Genomic DNA, 7,191 nt, shown 5'->3' with positions numbered 1-7,191 from the left:
GTTACGTTAAAAAATGTCAATCTGTTTATTGCTGAAACATAGAAATAAAATTGATTTTCTTTTTTTAAAAGTATGTGTTTATTTTTGGTTGCATGGGAGCTAGCACCGCTGCACTCAGGCTTTCTCTAGTTTTGGGGAGAGGAGGCTCCTCTCCAGGGGCAGGGCCCGGGCGTCTTTCTGGTGGCTTCTCTCCTTGCAGAGCACAGGCCCCGAGGCTCTCTGGCTCAGGAGTTGCAGCTCGTGGGCTCAGTAAATGTAGCACACTGGCTTAGTCGCCCTGAGGCAGATGGAATCTTCCCAGAGCAGAAATCAAACTTGCATTGGCATGTAGATTTTTAAGCTCTGGACCACCAGAGAAGTCCCCTTCTGTTCTTAATATACTAAGTGTCCTTATTATATTAACACACGAGTAATCAATTTTACCAAAGAAAATTTTGCACCTACGTAGATTATTTTACCACCTTCCCCCATTTATTTTGTTAACATAGTGAATAACATTGATTTTCAAGTGTTAAACAAAACTCCCTTTGTCAAAATGTTTTATTCTTTTTCTATGTCACTGGATTCAACTAGCTATTTTCTTTGGGGTTTTTGTGAGGGAAATTAGCCTGTGATTTTCCTGTCCTTAAGTTTTGGCATCAAGGTTATGCTGATCCTATAAAATGAGTTGGGAAGTGTTCCCTCTGTTTCTATTTTCTGGCCGTGTCTGTGGAAAGAAAGGTATATTTCTTCTTTAATTGTTTAGACTGATTCACGATTGAAACCATCTGGGCCTGGAGTTTTGTTTGTTGTTTTTGTAAGGAGGGTTTAATTACAAATTCAACTTCCTTAATAAATAGAAAACATGAATAGTCCTATACTTTTTTCTTGTGTCAGTCAGTCATAGAAAGTTGTGTTTTTCAGGAAGTTTTTAGTAATTTTATTTAAAATTAAAGTTATTTATATTATCTTCTTTTGACTTGTTAAAAGATCTGTAGTAATGTCTCCTTTTGCATTCTCTTATAGGCATATTGTAAACAAATACTTTTATAATCTATTAATGGATTGACTGATGGGTAAATAAACTTCGGTGTGTCCATACAATAACATATTATTTGGCCATAAAAAGGATGGACTAGTGATCTAAGTTACACCATGGAAACATCTTGAGAACATTAAGTGAAAAAAGCCAGTCACAAAGGACCACATACCATATGATTCAATTTGTATGAAAAGTACAGAAGAGACAAATTCCCTGGTGGCTCAGACAGTAAAGAATCTACCTGCGATGTGGGAGACCCCGGTTCAGTCCCTGGGTCGGGAAGATTCCCTGGAGAAGGGGATGACTATCCACTCCAGTGTTCTTGCCTGGAGAGCTCCATGGGTAGAGGAGCCTGGCAGGCTATCGTCCATGGGATCACAAAGATTCAGACATGACTGAGCAACTAACAATTGCACTTTCTCTTTTTTCATAGAGACAGAGAGTACATTCAGTTCAGTTCAGTCGCTCAGTCGTGTCCGACCCTTTGCAACCCCATGAATCGCAGCACGCCAGGCCTCCCTGTCCATCACCAACTCCTGGAGTTCACTCAGACTCACGTCCATCAAGTCAGTGATGCCATCTAGCCATCTCATCCTCTGTCGTCCCCTTCTCCTCTTGCCCTCAATCCCTCCCAGCATCAGAGTCTTTTCCAATGAGTCAACTCTTTGCATGAGGTGGCCAAAGTACTGGAGTTTCAGCTTTAGCATTCTTTCTTCCAAAGAAATACCAGGGCTGATCTCCTTCAGAATGGACTGGTTGGATCTCCTTGCAGTCCAAGGGACTCTCAAGAGTCTTCTCCAACACCACAGTTCAAAAGCATCAATTCTTTGGCGCTCAGCCTTCACAGTCCAACTCTCACGTTCATCAATCAACTGTGGAAAATTCTGAAAGAGATAGAAATACCAGGCCACCTGACCTGCCTCTTGAGAAATTTGTATGCAGGTCAGGAAGCAACAGTTAGAACTGGACATGGAACAACAGACTGGTCCCAAATAGAAAAAGGAGTACGTCAAGGCTGTATATTGTCACCCTGCTTATTTAACTTATATGCAGAGTACATCATGAGAAATGCTGGGCTGGAAGAAGCATAAGCTGGAATCAAGATTTCTGGGAGAAATATCAATAACCTCAGATATGCAGATGACACCACCCTTATGGCAGAAAGTGAAGAGGAACTGAAAAGCCTCTTGATGAAAGTGAAAGTGGAGAGTGAAAAAGTTGGCTTAAAGCTCAACATTCAAAAAACGAAGATCATGGCATCTGGTCCCATCACTTCATGGGAAATAGATGGGGAAACAGTGGAAACAGTGTCAGACTTTATTTTTGGGGGCTCCAAAATCACTGCAGATGGTGATTGCAGCCATGAAATTAAAAGACGCTTACTCCTTGGAAGAAAGTACATTAGCAGGTAGAAAGCAGCTTAAGACTCTGGGGTTTGGGATGAAAGTGAGAGTGACTGCCAAAGGGTACGGAGTTTCTTTTTCCCTTTTTTGGCTGGCACAGTACACGTGACATTCAGGATCTTAGTTCTCCAACCAGAGATGGAACCTGTGCACCCTGCATTCGGAGCTCGGAGTCTTAACCACTAGACCACCAGGGAAGTCACCATAGTTTCTTTTGGGGATAAAGTAAGTGTTCTAAAATTGATAGTGGTGATAGTTGCCTGACTCCATGAATATGTGAAAACCCATTGAATTGTGTGGTATGTGAATTATATCTCAAGAAAGCAATTAAAATCTATTATTGGACAGAATAACTACTCCTTGATCTGAACTTGGTTAGATCCTCCTTCAATTCTATCAAAGTAACATATTGGAAACTACCCAACTTGAAAAGAATTTATTACCTAATTATCCATGTTTTCACCCCAATACCAGTATTTCAACTATCCCCTTCTTTGGTGTCCTGGAGCATGGTACGATGGAACCAGTAAGACAGTTTGCCTATGCTAGTGCTCAGGGAGATTGGTTTTAAGAAACATTTCATGTGAAAGCATGCCTGTATATCCTTAGAAAAGTCTTTGCAGCTATTCAGGGGCACAAATACGCTTGTTTGAAGATTACCGCAGTAGGCTATACTGCCTCTCAGTGTAGGCATGTGAGGGAGGGGATCAATCACGTTCCAGTGTCTGCTCGCTGTATGACGGTGTGTTCCACACAAGCCCCTTTGTAAGCCAGTCAGGAACAGCGTTTGGGTTGCTGCCCCAGACATGGGTACGTCTACAAGGTCAGATCTAGTCCAGGACGTTTGAGAGATACGGCGTCATTCAGACAGGCCTATCTGGCAGCCACAACAATGAGCTAGACAAAATAGCCTCGGTTTCATTTCGTGACACCGAGCTCGGTGTGCCTTAGCTCTATCTGAGTCTGCCTCACGGTTTTGTCAGTTACAGGGGGATTTATATAGCAGGGAAACTTGATCCTTCCCTTTTCCCCTTTTACTTTTTCATGGGCGAATTTAATCTTTGTACCTGCCATGTCTGCTGAGTATAATTAGCATGCTGACATCAGAGCGACAGTGTTTCTCAGCCAGCTTTATTTTGGAGTGGAAATATTTGTTACTTTGGATAAACTTAGGCACCCCCCTTCAACTTCCTTATCCTAAATATGACAGCTTTTTAATCCTTAAAAATATGTCAAGGCATATAAATATCTGTGTCGAGGCATCACCTAGAGTTACTCTGTCCTTATTACCTCCCCATTTGGTGGGTGACATGGGGTCAGTGCCCTCCTTACTGACTCCCGAAACTTCCTGGGAGACGGGTCCTTGTGGTCACCCGACTCCACGGCTCTGAACCGTATCGGTTTGGGGCTGTCTCATTCTTTCACTCCTGCTGCCCATTTCCCAACCAGGTCAACTCAGTGATGGAGTTCAGGACCTCCTCTTGTTTGGCGGTGTCAAGGGTTGAGGAGAGATCCTGAAATCCTAAGTGTCCAGCAGACTTCAAAGAAAATTTGAGGGAAATAGAGGGACTCACTTTCAATCCACACAGCCACCGCAAGATTGAACATCAGACATCTGTGTTCTGAAGGCTATCCCACCATTTCCCTACCCTGCACGGGGCTCCAGACTCCTGCATAGGCTTGCTTGGCCTTCTCCTCTCATTCTTTATTTCCTGACTTTCTTACGAAGGAGGAAACAGACAGAACAGGTTCCATCTTGAAAGCAGGACTCCATCTAGGGCCAGACTGTGGACTTTGAGCTCTATGCCCAGTACTTATGGAAACAACATACCAACTGGAAAGCCAGGCCCCCTGAAGGAAGAGCCTAGGCTCTTAGTCTAGGCTCATACCTAGACTCTCCGCCTAAAAGAAAACCCTAATTTTTATCTGTGTAACTGAATAGAACCATGTTTATTGGGGTATGACCACAGGCCTATTGATAATTGTCCCCTGTTAACTACCTAGGCTTAAGGCATATGAATCACGGGTTAACTTTGATTGTATCTTTCTTTTCCTTTGTTCAGACTAGTTTCAGGGAATTTGGGGAGGTGGGTTTGGCCACGTACACTTAGGGTATATAAGGTTTTCACAAAAACTGGTCAGGGTCCTTGGCTAAGAAGAGACTCTGCCTTGGGCCCGCCGGTGTAATAGACTGCATTCCACTATCTGCATTGTCCTTCTGAGTGAATTTGTTTCCCGGAACACGTGGCTATAACACTTCTGCATAGTGAAAGCCAACATCCCACTTTCTTAGAGAAACTCCTTTTTCCAGCCCTTTCCAATTCTAGGTATCTGCCTGCATTCCTTAGGACACCAAGCTAAAGCTTTAAAATTAGTATTTACAAAAATTTGCCTCATTTGGAGACGTGGGCTCGATCCCAGAGTTGGGAGGATCCCCTGGAGAAGGAAATGGCAACCCACTCCAGTGTTCTTGCCTAGAGAATCCCATGGACAGAAGGGCCTGGCAGGCTACAGTCCATGGGGTCGCAAAAGTTGGATATGACTTAGCAACTAAACTACCATCACGAAGGTTATAGGCAACCATTCTCTTCCTCCTGGTTTTTAGTTTAGAGATTAAAGGGAGGATGTTTGCTTTTTTGTTTTTAATATTAATCAGGAAAAATCCCTAGGAGAGCATGGTATAGAATAATAGGAAGGCAAGGAAAATGGAACCAGTCACCACTACTTATTGAGTGCCTAATACATTCCAGGCACTGGCCTAGGAGCTGGGGCCCAAAGGGAAGCACAGGCAGACACAGTGCTGCTCTTGTGAAGCTTACAGTGCTGGAGGCAAAGAGAAACATCAACTGGATATTCACAGGAACAAAATGAGAATACGAAGTGACAAGCAACAGGAATGTGGGGTCCAGTCACACGCTACCTAGTGGGGAAGTCTGGGAAGGCTTCCAGGAGGATGTGGCTGCAGAGCTGTGAGCAGAAGGCTCAGGAAGGGTTAACCTGGGGAGAGGAGAAAGCATTCCAGGCCCAGGGAGCAGGGTCCAGGCCCAGGGAGCGGTCCGTGCCAAGACTGGGCAACAACAGAAATCTCTGACAAAGGACTAAAAGGCCCACATGGCTGGGGCTGCAAAAATAGCGGAATAAGATTAGCTTGGAAAGGGGATAGGGCAAGGTCATTCAGATCTGGGTACTAGGTTCAGATTTGCATTTTGAAAAACCTCTTTGCAGTATGGGGACTGGAGTGGAATGTTAAAAAGTCTTGAAAGGAACAGTTAACTGCCTGGAGCACCCATAAGGAAACCCCAATTGACATACTTATTTGGAGCAGCATTTCATCTGTTGTGTAGGTATTTTAATGTAATTTTTAAACTAAATGAACATGTACACACACACACACACACACACACACACACACAAATAGTTCAAAATACCACATGTGTTAGTTGCTCAATTGTGTCCAATTCTTTGCAATCTCATGGACTGTAGCCCGCCAAGCTCCTCTGTCCATGGGATTTTCCAGGCAAGAATACTGGACTGGGTGGCCATTCCCTTCTCCAGGGGATCTTGAGGACTCAGGGATCAAACCCAGGTCTCCAGCATTGCAGGCAGACTCTTTACTGTCTGAGCCTCCAGGGAAGCCACTAGCGCCATTAGGCTTGTATAAGACAGTCCTCGTCACAGTTCTTCCCATAGCGCTTGCTAAGGATCCCTTCTTCCACTCTTAACCATTCATCTGGTATTCACTATCATCCCGCACCCCACCCCCTTTAAAAATGTAGTGTGGTTAATGTACTATTTTTTAGTTTTTAAACACTGTTTAAAAGAATTCCTCAATCTTACCTTACATCCCACCACAGCCCCCTCAAATTCTATCCTTGTCCTGCCAAAGAATGAGCATCACCAGCATTTCCTTTTTATTTTTCCCATGTTAAAAAAAAAAATACTCATTCAGTACCTAAAAAATCCATCAATCAGTGAGGACAGGATCAATATATTTCACCATAATATATAACTTTGGGAAGACAAAAGTACCTTCACTGTACATCTATCATGAGCATATTTGAAGCAGTAAGGATTTTTACCTTTTACGTAAAAACTGCATTTTTAAGGTGACATAAGAATATTCAAGGAAATCACAGTTGAATTATACGTGCTAGTTGCAAGACATAATAAAATTGTTTTCACTAGCAGGCAAAAATAATCTTTATAAGACAAATGTCTGGGAAGAGAAGTGTTAGAAAGGTCATTGATCAAAGATATTCAATATCATCTATCAATGGAGCAGCAAAACAGGCCTCTCTCCTGCAGCTGCGCAGTGTGAGCTAGAAAACAAGTGAGAGATTCTTGACCAGAGTCCAGAAAAATAAGTTAGATGTTTTGACCTCCAGAGAAATCAATGCTAAGGAAATACTCAGAGAAACAAAGATTTATGCCTCAGAATATTCACGACAGTATTATTTATAACAATGGAAAACAACCTCGAATGCCTCAAAAGTATGAAAACATATATTACATCTATAGAATGGGATAATCTAAAATCATTAAATTCATGCTCTCAAAGAACAGTTAATGCTGTGGGAAAATGCTCATGTTAAATGAGAAAAACAGTTGAGGTCAACCTACATGTAAAAATATGCTGTGTGTAATATACATTCATCTATAAGCATGTTTAAATACATAAAATATATTTATGTACACCTCAGTTTTTCTAAGTGCCTAAATACAGCTTTTTCTCCGCATGTGGCCTAGCACTCACATACTTCAGAATCA

This window comes from Bos javanicus, chromosome 24 (genome assembly GCF_032452875.1).
Source record: "Bos javanicus breed banteng chromosome 24, ARS-OSU_banteng_1.0, whole genome shotgun sequence".
Classification (NCBI taxonomy): Eukaryota; Metazoa; Chordata; class Mammalia; order Artiodactyla; family Bovidae; genus Bos; species Bos javanicus.
The sequence above is the reverse complement of the archived record's forward strand: the minus strand, read 5'-3'. Positions refer to the sequence as shown.